Source organism: Gigantopelta aegis, chromosome 11 (assembly GCF_016097555.1).
Source record: "Gigantopelta aegis isolate Gae_Host chromosome 11, Gae_host_genome, whole genome shotgun sequence".
Taxonomy (NCBI): domain Eukaryota; kingdom Metazoa; phylum Mollusca; class Gastropoda; order Neomphalida; family Peltospiridae; genus Gigantopelta; species Gigantopelta aegis.
Window position 1 is genome coordinate 22,578,984 of NC_054709.1, and position 13,710 is coordinate 22,592,693.

A 13,710-nucleotide genomic window follows, 5' to 3' on the forward strand; every position below is an offset into this window, starting at 1 on the left:
AAGTTATATTCTGTATCCCGTTTATTAGCTGGTTCAGCTGATTGATGATGTTGGCAGGTTTTAGTTCATGTTTAGTTATTCTTCTTAGCAGGTTTAATGTTTAAAGTGTAATTAGTGTCATTCATACTTGAGTGTTCTATTACGATTCTTGTTTAACTTGAATATGCTAAGTTTTCCACTATGACAGTATAATACATAGGCAACGCATTGTATGCTTATAGTGTGCAGTCTAGTCGGCGCTTGTTCCATTCTGTTTTTGTCGTTATTCACCGGCCTCGGTGGTGGTGTGTTTAAGCCATCGGACATAAGGATGGTAGCTACTGGGTTCGCAGCCCGGTACCGGCTCCCACCCAGAGCGAGTTTTAACGGTGTACGACCACTACACCCTCTTCTGTCTCACTAATCACTAATAACTAACCGACTGTCCAGGACAGACAGCCCAGATAACTGAGATGTGTGCCCAGGACAGCGTGCTTGAACCTTAATTGGATATAAGCACGAAAATACGTTGAAATGAAATATTGTTCCATTCTGTTTTTGTCGTTATTCACCGGCCTCGGTTGTGGTGTGGTTAAGCCATCGGACATAAGGATGGTAGCTACTGGGTTCGCAGCCCGGTACCGGCTCCCACCCAGAGCGAGTTTTAACGGTGTACGACCACTACACCCTCTTCTGTCGCACTAATCACTAATAACTAACAACTAACCGACTGTCCTGGACAGACAGCCCAGATAACTGAGATGTGTGCCCAGGACAGCGTGCTTGAACCTTAATTGGATATAAGCACGAAAATACGTTGAAATGAAATATTGTTCGCTCACTTTACTAATTCCCTTAGAACTAAATGTTGTTCTCTTGCGGAAAGGGATTATTGAGTATTAAAAGTTTGTTTTTGTTGAACAACACCACTAGAGCACATTGATTTATTAATCATCAGCCATTGGATGTCAATCATTTGGTTATTCTGACATATAGTCTTAGAGAGGAAACCCGCTACATTGTTCCATTAGTAGCAAGGAATTTTTTATATACACCATCCTACAGACAGGATAGCACATACCACAGCCTTTGATATACCAATCGTGGTGCACTCAGTCTGGCGGGGACGAGAAGTAGCCCAGTGGGGCCCACCGACTCGGATGAATCCCAAACCGACCGCGCATCAACCGAGCACTTTACCACTGGGCTACGACCCGCCCTTATTAAGTGTTAAAGTCCCAGATTCAAGTTTCAACCCGTGAATATAGACACCAAGTCGCAACCCGTGAAAATAGACACCAAGTTTCAACCCATGAATATAGACACCAAGTTTCAACCCGTGAATATAGACACCAAGTCGCAACCCGTGAATATAGACACCAAGTTGCAACCCGTGAATATAGACACCAAATTTCAACCCGTGAATATAGACACCAATTCGCAACCCATGAATATAAACACCAAGTTTCAACCCGTGAATATAGACACCAAGTTTCAACCCGTGAATATAGACACCAAGTCGCAATCCGTGAATATAGACACCAAGTGTCAACCCGTGAATATAGACACCAAGTGTCAACCCGTGAATATAGACACTAAGTCTCAAACCGTGAATATAGACACCAAGTTTCAACCTGTGAATATAGACACCAAGTTGCAACCCGTGAATATAGACACCAAGTTTCAACCCGTGAATATAGACACCAAGTTTCAACCCGTGAATATAGACACCAAGTCGCAACCCGTGAAAATAGACACCAAGTCGCAACCCGTGAATATAGACACCAAGTTTCAACCCGTGAATATAGACACCAACTTTCAACCCGTGAATATAGACACCAAGTTTGGTTAATCTACAAACCTGTAAGACATTTAAATAAAGTTACAATAGAATAAAATGAGTCTGTGATGTTGAAACGAGGAAATACTCTCCAAAAATAGACAGTATCCGTTACTTGCCAAAGGTAGGTTTTTTTTTTTTTTTTTTTTTTTTTTTTTTTTTTTTTTTTTAAGAATAATACAAAAAGCATCTTGTGGTATTACAAACACCAAGATAACCAGAAACATTTTGGAAGTATGGAAATAGACAATCTAAACAATAAAATGCACGTAATGTATAATTTCAATTATAAAAAATAGTTCTAATGGTGAGAAATACGTGGTAGTGTTTAAAAACTAGGGCCTGTCTCTTTAATGCCCATTCGTGTTGTTGGTCGCATTAACTAAAAAAACAAAATGAGTTCCGTTATCTCACAAATAATTGAATGGATGTGTTTTGTTCAATGACACAACTAGAGCACATTGATTTATTAATCATCGGCTATTTGATATCAAACATTTGGTAATTTTGACATAGTTTTTTTTTAGTAATAACAAGGAATCTTTTATATGCACAGTCCCACAGACAGGATAGCACATCCCACAGCCTTTGATATACCAATCGTGGTGCACTGGCTGGAACAAGAAAAAGCCCAATGGGCCCACCGACGGGGATTGATCACAGACCGACCGCGCATCACGCGAGCTCTTTGTCACTGACCCCCCCCCCCCCCCTCCCCGCTTCCTACGCCAGTGATTCTAATAATTAAGAATTGGTCTTCGTAATATATCGTGGCATATATCACAATTCATGTTCCTGTATCGCAAAATATCGCAATACGAATATGTTGGCACTACCCATCACTAGACATACTTATAAATTATGCTACTTACAATTTGTTCTTTGGCCGACCAACACTGATCAGTGAGTAGATGAATCCGTATTTCACGACTCCGACGAACTCCGATTTCCGTGAAATTTCTTGTCACCCTGAGACCCTTTTGTGCAGGTACGGAAACTCACTTTCCGCTTTGTTAAAATTCAAAGAAAAACGTACACAGAGTTAACGATGTTAATTATTACACCGCGTCACGCATCTGTGAAGGTTAAAGGAGCTCAATCACGGATTTAGTGGGCCTTGTTTCTCTAAATAGGTATTAGAAATGAAACTTACATTCATACCAAACCTAGTTATTGTATGATCCAAAACATTTTAATTGAACTACGATCGAGGGAATTCCATGATACGCTTCATTTTTAAAATTTGGAACTCTTCTTGTGATGAGACATAGTGATGAGGCTATATATACGACAACCGTATAATGTATTTTTGGATTTTATATAAACGATCGCCGTGTATTGAGACTTGGCAAATGAGGGCCGGCTATATAATGAAAAATATATTATTTCATGTCGAAAATAACCGCGAATACGCTGAAATAAAATAATAAACAGTCGGAATATGAACTCACCATTTATTATTATTATTATTATTAGGCGTTTGGGCAAATTATTTTGACTGGTTCGTAAAGTGGTATTTCGGTTTTAATGTACATGTATAGCGTAAAAAACAGTGTACTGTTGCATGTTTTGTCGTCCAAAGGTTGGCTAATTATTACTTAACCCAGTTGAATCCAGTGCTACGTGCAGGGACAAGTTCAGCCTGCTGTTTGTGCGTGTGTGCAGGCACACTAATTTTGCATTTTTATAGCCAAAACGCATCCAGATAAAACACCGCCCCTCCACCCCAAAAAGGTAGTAGTAGGCTAATATTAATAATAATAATAATAATAGTAATAGTAGTAGTAGTAGTAGTAGTAGTAGTAGTAGTAGTAGTAATAGCAACAGGAATAATAATTGTGTATTATTATTATTATTATTATTATTATTATTATTACATGTATTATAATGTTGGTAAAATCACGTCACGGTGGGGTGGGGTGGGTGAGTGCGGTTGTTACAGAAACATTACATAAATGTAGAGGGGGACCCGGGAGTGGTCTCAGCTTTACTAGTAGCCTATAAAAAATGTATTTTGAGTTTTATTGCCCCTTTCTATTTTCAGCATTTGAAATGTGACTAGATACAGCAAAGTAACCTTTTAGACATATTTATTTGCGGTAAAATTAACTCTATTTTTTACAAAATTTACGTAAGCAGACTCAAAATTGCAATCAGTAACAAATTATTAAGTTAGCCTTTCAGTTAATCTACATCAGCAGCTGATAATTTGTAATTGTTATTTATTTATTTATTATTATTATTATTATTAATTATTATTATTATTATTTATTTATTTATTATTATTAAGTTTTTGTTAGTACTGTAGGGACAATATGACGCTATTCATATATAGATGGAAAACGTACACAAAAGGGTCCGCTAAATTCATATACTCCCCATCCCCTACCCTGTTCAGAAAATGAACTGTCCGTACAGTACTTAGTATGTATTCTTCCTGTTCCAGATGGTTCGGTAATATGGATCAATCAAATACATGTACTTGTTTACAGCCTATATACATTTTTGCTATGAATATAGCCAGCCCTCGTTAGTGGAGGCTATATACACGGCCTTCGTATATATAGTCACATCGTATATAAACACCGTCTAGTTCTGGGTATTCGTTAAAAATGTAACAATTCCTATCCCAGTCAGCTGTTATGACATATTTGCATAATAATGAATTTGACAAGGTGGAAAATGAAGGTGTTCCTGATCCAGATTTTCGCATACGACTAACGATAAATTTATCTATAGATGCAAAGGCCTAACTAGTCGGGATTGTCGACGTTTAACATGCTTCTGTTACTAAAATAAATTAATGTATAAGCTTATTATCATTCAGTACATGTTATTATTATTTTTTAATAACTTATTTTCATTTATTTCACTTCTATTTACCCTACGTCGCAGAGGACGGTCAAGCGTTCTCGTTACACGAGCTTGGTAAATCGTTTTGATACTGTGGTTATTCGGGGAATGCCCGTCACGTGACTCAAAATAATATGTGACACATCTGCTCTCCAAATAGCCGTTATTTTTCTCAGAATTATGGACCGTATCCATAATTCAATTATTTTTTATAAAAAATCAATAATAAATGTGATATGGTTATTATGTACATGGTTCAATAAAGTACTTTTAGGTAAAAATCAAATGTATATATTGTCATATAATACCTTGTTGGGACAATAATTAGGTCAACCATCTGTGAGAGAGCGCCTTTAATAATCGTCATATATATTGTGCTGTTTACTTCAGAGTAACGGCATGCGCATCCAAGAGGTTTTATATTTGTTATTAATCATGGAAGAGTTTGATTCCATGAAACTATAATGTCAAGTAAGTTTTGAAAAATAATCAATACATTTTGCATTAATTATTAAGTTAAAATACTTTTGGTGTATAGCGTTACAAAATCAATGTCTATCATTGGCGTAGGAAGCGCGGGGGGGGGGGGGGGGGAAACATATGCCCCCCACTTTGTAGCAGCAATGATGTTGTTTATATATACATGTATATTTCTTTTTACATGTATTTATATATATATATGTATATGGAAGAATTGTTTAATTTTCTAAAATCAGTCACATGTTCCAGGTAAATCTGTATATAGCATTCTTAGTATGACATTAGTATGTTAGTGATGAGTGCTTACATTTTGTGAAATCATCTTGAAAAGTGGCCCAGAATACGTCTAATTGGTCTGGAAGCATGTTGCTCGTATTCCGCAACCCCCCAAATATATATTTTACCCAGTATGTGAAGATTTGGCACAGATATGGGTTTTTTTAATATGGCGGCAGCCATCTTGAAAAATAACCGCCATGCGAAACACACGCAGTTTTGAACATGGCATCAGGTGGTTTCATGATCCCCACACCATAATGAATAAGTCTAGCCATGTGAACTAATGTTATCCTTCTAGTAACCGGTACCCACCTATTTAGGTGGCACTCTTTGCAGGACTACTAGGGAAAAAAACCCACTTAAAAATACACCAGGTATGGACGTCCGGGTAGGACTATGGTTCCTAAGAAATGTAGGTCCTATTGGACTACTGTTCTTAGGAACCGATGTCATACGGCCCTCGGTTCCCACGGACATGCTGGGTTTTTTTACACCGGTCTATTGCCTACTTTACACATTATACGAACGTTCATTGATATGAATTTCACTATGGCGCTAGCGGCAAGTTCATACACAAGTACAAATTAAAGAAAACAATATGCGTGTGACTGTTCAGCCAATTATTGTGAAGTTAATTCCGTAAATAATCGGCGTGTGTCACAGTTGGTGTCGATCGCTATTATTATTTCTTCTTTTTCATTAACCTTTTTCTTGGAAGAGGCCGCGAACTCGGTGACTAGGAACCGGCAATCACATCATTATTATATTATAACCGTGATTATTTTGAACCACTGGGTTTTGTATTTGAACCACTGGGTTTTGTATTTGAACCACTGTGTTTTGTATAACCGAGTGGTTTAACAATCTGGTTTTAAGATTTCTACTTTGTTTTGGAGCTAATTCTGTGGGATATAGCTAGGGAGCAAATAGGAGTCGACCTGAAAACAAGAACAAGAGATGAGTCACTGTGGGTCCGTCGTTTATTTCTCAGTCAGATGTGTGTTACCTAAAAACAAGAACAAGAGATGAGTCACTGTGGGTCCGCCGTTTATTTCTCAGTCAGATGTGTGTTACCTGAAAACAAGAACAAGAGATGAGTCCCTGTGGGTCCACCGTTTATTTCTCAGTCAGATGTGTGATACCTAAAAACAAGAACAAGAGATGAGTCACTGTGGGTCCGCCGTTTATGTCTCAGTCAGATGTGTGTGTGTTACCTAAAAACAAGAACAAGAGATGAGTCCCTGTGGGTCCACCGTTTATTTCTCAGTCAGATGTGTGATACCTAAAAACAAGAACAAGAGATGAGTCACTGTGGGTCCATCGTTTATTTCTCAGTCAGATGTGTGTGGGAAGGGATGGGAACTCTATTTACGTGCCCATATCCACAAGGGTTCAGGAACGCCCACCCCGGATTTAGCCTCTGACTTCGCCAGTGACCAACTCCGGGGCGGGGGGGGGGGGGGGGGGGGGGTCAGATGTGTCTGGATCTGAGCTGTACCCGGCTTATATGGGACCCGACTCAAATCGGTTACGCATGCATCTAAGTGGATATTTGATTGTTATATGTTTTAATTGCCTACTATTTATTTATGCCGTAATAGTTTAAGAAGCTTCTGGCATGTGTTTTACCTATTATATTGCTTATCGTTGTTGGTAGATCGGATTCGCCATTAAGACGTATTGTAAGTTATATTCTGTATCCCGTTTATTAGCTGGTTCAGCTGATTGATGATGTTGGCAGACTGTATAATTGGTTCCACAATGCTGGACAAGAAGAGAAAGTTCCGTCCATACAAATGGATTCTGCAGCCTGTAGAGCTACGATTTGCTCATCTGTAGAGAACACAAGCATGTTATCTTCATTTCCATCGCTAAATAACAGGTAGCGTCTTCCGTCATTTGTCTGTGTCCATGGTTCTTCTAGGATGACATCGGCTCTAGTCTGTGGTAGGGCAGGTATCAGAACTCGTCTCTGTCTGTACAGTGCACTGCTCATACTGGGAAAGGAAGGCAAATGAGGAACAGTTTCTAATGCTTGCTTTGCAACCTCATCATTGTATATTTGCTGCATAGGTGTTGTTTCTTCTCTTGCTCGCTTCCGTAGTATGCTGATAAACCGAGCAACATTCGGATCACTTGGAAGATGGTTGTGTTCCGATGTGTTCCGTACAAATTCGCCGACAGTGGTGCATTTCCCGGTACACGTTTTTGTCACGCATCTCCAGTGAACACTTTCCCCTCTGGTGCGATTCTTTGCAAATAAAAATCCATCCAATATTACTTGTGGTGAACCTTTTTGTGATTGAACAAATTCTATCCTTCTAAGACCAGCCATGACTAAAAAATTGAATGACGGTTTTTGGTAGCTACATGCAGTTAATATATAAGAACTTTTATGTTATCTCTGTGCTTAGCTATGGTTTAAATGTATGGTCAATGAAATACAAGACATTGGTCGTCAGAGACATAATACTCATTGATATACAAACAATGTCTATCTGAAGTGAAATGAATTGTATACGGATGTTGCTAAACTCTAAAAACACGGACATCATAAAACACAGTATCTTTACATTTGTTAATTCTGTTTAGCAGATTACAATTAACTTCTCCTAGTTGCCTGTGTGGAATTGGTAGATATAACAATTTTTTTAAATAGGTACTGTCATAACTGTGCGGTAATCATTGATATAAAAAACAAAACATTGTCAATCTGAAGTGAAATGAATTGAATGGAGATATTGCAGTGGAAAATCCACCAAGCACTGTATCTTTACATTTATTAATTGCATTTACCAGATTACAATTAAGCTCTCGCTGTTGTTTGCATGAAATCAGCTCATTAATTAAGACTGCTGTTGCACTGCAGCATAGCTTGCTGAGCAGATTGGAGCAATACCATTAACGCAGTCAGGGGTGTACAGGATACATTACATAACCCAATAAAGAGTTTTGTCTATCAAATGGCATGTCTGCCTTATGGGAGTGAACCGTTTTAGTTCATGTTTAGTTATCCTTCTTAGCAGGTTTAATGTTTAAAGTGTAATTAGTGTCATTCATACTTGAGTGTTCTATTACGATTCTTGTTTAACTTGAATATGCTAAGTTTTCCACTATGACAGTATAATACATAGGCAACGCATTGTATGCTTATAGTGTGCAGTCTAGTCGGCGCTTGTTCCATTTTGTTTTTGTCGTTATTCACCGGCCTCGGTGGTGGTGTGGTTAAGCCATCGGACATAAGGATGGTAGCTACTGGGTTCGCAGCCCGGTACCGGCTCCCACCCAGAGCGAGTTTTAACGGTGTACGACCACTACACCCTCTTCTGTCTCACTAATCACTAATAACTAACAACTAACCGACTGTCCTGGACAGACAGACCAGATAACTGAGATGTGTGCCCAGGACAGCGTGCTTGAACCTTAATTGGATATAAGCACGAAAATACGTTGAAATGAAATATTGTTCGCTCACTTTACTAATTCCCTTAGAACTAAATGTTGTTCTCTTGCGGAAAGGGATTATTGAGTATTAAAAGTTTGTTTTTGTTGAACAACACCACTAGAGCACATTGATTTATTAATCATCGGCCATTGGATGTCAATCATTTGGTTATTCTGACATATAGTCTTAGAGAGGAAACCCGCTACATTGTTCCATTAGTAGCAAGGGATATTTTATATACATCCTACAGACAGGATAGCACATACCACAGCCTTTGATATACCAATCGTGGTGCACTCAGTCTGGCGGGGACGAGAAGTAGCCCAGTGGGGCCCACCGACTCAGATGAATCCCAAACCGACCGCGCATCAAGCGAGCACTTTACCACTGGGCTACGACCCACCCTTATTAAGTGTTAAAGTCCCAGATCCAAGTTTCAACCCGTGAATATAGACACCAAGTCGGAACCCGTGAAAATAGACACCAAGTTTCAACCCGTGAATATAGACACCAAGTTTCAACCCGTGAATATAGACACCAAGTCGCAACTCGTGAATATAGACACCAAGTTTCAACCCGTAAATATAGACACCAAGTTTCAACCCGTGAATATAGACACCAAGTCGCAACCCGTGAATATAAACAAAAAGTCGCAACCCGTGAATATAGACACCAAATTTCAACCCGTGAATATAGACACCAATTCGCAACCCATGAATATAGACACCAAGTTTGAACCCGTGAATATAGACACCAAGTTTCAACCCGTGAATATAGACACCAAGTCGCAATCCGTGAATATAGACACCAAGTGTCAACCCGTGAATATAGACACCAAGTGTCAACCTGTGTATATAGACACCAAGTTTCAACCCGTGAATATAGACACCAAGTCGCAACCCGTGAATATAGACACGAAGTAGCATCCCGTGAATATAGACACCAAGTCGAAACCCGTGAATATAGACACCAATTCTCAACCCGTGAATATAGACACCAAGTTTCAACCCTTGAATAGAGACACCAAGTTTCAACCCGTGAATATAGACACCAAGTCGCAACCCGTGAATATAGACACCAAGTCCCAACCCTTGAATATAGACACCAAGTTTCAACCCGTGAATATAGACACCATGTCACAACCCGTGAATATAGACACCAAGTTTCAACCCGTGAATATAGACACCAAGTCACAACCCGTGAATATAGACACCAAGTCGCAACCCGTGAATATAGACACGAAGTAGCATCCCGTGAATATAGACACCAAGTCGAAACCCGTGAATATAGACACCAATTCTCAACCCGAATATAGACACCAAATCACAACCCGTGAATATAGACACCAAGTTTCAACCCGTAAATATAGACACCAAGTTTCAACCCGTGAATATAGACACCAAGTCGCAACCCGTGAATATAAACACCAAGTCGCAACCCGTGAATATAGACACCAAATTTCAACCCGTGAATATAGACACCAATTCGCAACCCATGAATATAGACACCAAGTTTGAACCCGTGAATATAGACACCAAGTTTCAACCCGTGAATATAGACACCAAGTCGCAATCCGTGAATATAGACACCAAGTGTCAACCCGTGAATATAGACACCAAGTGTCAACCTGTGTATATAGACACCAAGTTTCAACCCGTGAATATAGACACCAAGTCGCAACCCGTGAATATAGACACGAAGTAGCATCCCGTGAATATAGACACCAAGTCGAAACCCGTGAATATAGACACCAATTCTCAACCAGTGAATATAGACACCAAGTTTCAACCCTTGAATAGAGACACCAAGTTTCAACCCGTGAATATAGACACCAAGTCGCAACCCGTGAATATAGACACCAAGTCACAACCCTTGAATATAGACACCAAGTTTCAACCCGTGAATATAGACACCATGTCACAACCCGTGAATATAGACACCAAGTTTCAACCCGTGAATATAGACACCAAGTCACAACCCGTGAATATAGACACCAAGTCGCAACCCGTGAATATAGACACGAAGTAGCATCCCGTGAATATAGACACCAAGTCGAAACCCGTGAATATAGACACCAATTCTCAACCCGTTAATATAGACACCAAATCACAACCCGTGAATATAGACACCAAGTTTCAACCCGTGAATAGAGACACCAAGTTTCAACCCGTGAATAGAGACACCAAGTCGCAACCCGTGAATATAGACACCAAGTCACAACCCTTGAATATAGACACCAAGTTTCAACCCGTGAATATAGACACCAAATCACAACCCGTGAATATAGACACCAAGTTTCAACCCGTGAATATAGACACCAAGTTTCAACCCGTGAAAATAGACCCCAAGTCACAACCCGTGAATATAGACACCAAGTTTCAACCCGTGAATATAGACACCAAGTCACAACCCTTGAATATAGACACCAAGTTTCAACCCGTGAATATAGACACCAAGTCGCAACCCGTGAATATAGACACCAAGTTTCAACCCGTGAATATAGACACCAAGTTTGCTTAATCTGCAAACCTGTAAGACATTTAAATAAAGTTACAATAGAATAAAATGAGTCTGATGTTGAAACGGGGAAATATTCTCCAAAAATAGACTGTAACCGTTACTTCTCAAAGGTACCATGGTTTCTTTTTTATTTTTTTATTTTTTTAAGAATAATACAAAAAGCATCTTGTGGTATTACAAACACCAAGATAACCAGAAACATTTTGGAAGTTGGGAAATGGACAATCTAAACAATAAAATGCACGTAATGTATAATTTCAATTATAAAAAATAGTTCTAATGGTGAGAAATACGTGGCAGTGTTTAAAAACTAGGGCCTGTCACTTTAATGTCCATTCGCGTTGTTGGTCGCTGTCACGGTGATCCTATAATACCCGTAACTGAATGAAACACGGTTATCAAAATATCTCTCCTAACTGTATATCTATTAGATCTCTCTGTAACGGGCGGTTAAACCCTAGTATGGCTCGTCTAGGTATGATCAGAGATACGATCTTATATAAAGTATATATTAGTATAGCACGTTTAGTTCACTAGAAAACACAAAACACCCACAATACACTTTGGAATCTGTATTAACCTACGCTGACAAATGTACTGCCGCAGTAGTTAATTAATAACAACAATAATAACAACCCAGAACTGATCACTTAATTAGTTAATCTCTAGGTGTCTAGTTTACACAAATTGCTAATCACTTCACCGTGACACAACACCCACACGTGTGATAATTGAGAAACGCTAACACACACACGTGCGATAATGGAGAAACGCTTCCAGGGGAACTTAAGTAATAAAGGAATTACCACTCTATTCCTAACTGGTTAATTTGTAATTAACCCTTAACTACTCATTCAATAACCTTGTAATACAGACTTAATACTGGTACCTATCACAATAAAGACAATAACCTACAGTTTACCTAGGTCCTCTAGGATGACTGGCTAAACTTTATATATATATATATATATATATATCAGAACGGTGAGCCTACAGAATACTGCGTCAGATGACCGGCAGCACCGTCTAAATAATATTGGTATAATACAGTATTAAAATATTTAAAGTCACATCAATCACATCAAAGTTATACACAGAGCAGAAAATATATATTTACCAAAGTCCCGTCTGAACTAAAATAGATCGTTCAGTGGACGACGACCGTTCCCCTGGATACCTCCAAAATGTCTCTCCTCGATATCTCTAAAATCCTAGCTATTTATTCAAAACTCTCAGAGACGGCGAATATCGCCTGGGGGTACAAGGCGGTACCTCATGTATCATGTGGATTTTCCACAACCACCACGGCGGCATATTTTTCTCTGATCGTCAGACTGGCTGTCACCATCCACGAGCAATCCCCTGGCCATAAACAGCACTACCGGAGATATTACGTAACTACTAGCCACATGGCTCCGCACCTAGGCTGGGTGTGTATTATAAGTACAGCTCGATGATCGTCGCGCAAAGGTATCACGTAACAAGTTGCTCACCTGGGCTAAGTGCATTTGGGACTGCACACGGCCTTCTAAAACAATTAATATCGCCACAGGCGAAAAGAAATTAAGAGCATGTACCGTCACAGTCGCATTAACTAAAAAACCCAAAATGAGTTCCGTTATCTCACAAATAATTGAATGGGCTGCCGTAATCTCAATCTGATCGACCAAAAAAAAGAAGTTAAGGTGTGTTTTATTTAACGGCACCACTAGAGCACTTTGATTTATTAATCATCGGCTATTGGATATCAAACATTTGGTAATTTTGACATATAGTTTTTTTTAGTAATAGCAAGAAATATTTTATATGCACAATCCCACAGACAGGATAGCACATCCCACAGCCTTTGATATACCAATCGTAGTGCACTGGCTGGAACAAGAAAAAGCCCAATGGGCCCACCGACGGGGATTGATCACAGACCGACCGCGCATCACGCGAGCTCTTTGTCATTATTTTGACTGGTTCGTAAAGTGGTATTTCGGTTTTAATGTATAGCGTAAAAAACAGTGTACTGTTGCCTGTTTTGTCGTCCAAAGGTTGGCTAATTATTACTTAACCCTGTTGAATCCAGTTCTACTTGCAGGGACAAGTTCAGCCTGCTGTTTGTGCGTGTGTGCACGCACATTAATCTTGCATTTTTATAGCCAAAACTCATCCTGATAAAACACCGCCCCTCCACCCCAAAAAGGTAGTAGTAGGCTAATAATAATAATAATAATAATAATAATAATAATAGTAGTAGTAGTAGTAGTAGTAGTAGTAGTAGTAGTAGTAGTAGTAGTAGTAGTAGTAGTAGTAGTAGTAGTAGTAG

At 39.2% G+C, this 13,710-nt stretch overlaps 1 protein-coding gene across 1 annotated transcript in view; it reads right to left on the minus strand.

Annotated features, from left to right (window-relative positions):
• The window catches only part of LOC121385625 (beta-1,3-galactosyl-O-glycosyl-glycoprotein beta-1,6-N-acetylglucosaminyltransferase 3-like), a 38,331-nt gene extending 35,363 nt beyond the window's left edge, over positions 1-2,968 (minus strand). The window contains exon 1 of the mRNA XM_041516372.1: positions 2,692-2,968. The gene's annotated coding sequence lies outside the window, so the exon portion shown is untranslated. The remainder of the gene's footprint in view (positions 1-2,691) is intronic.
• Between the last annotated feature and the right edge of the window lie 10,742 nt (positions 2,969-13,710).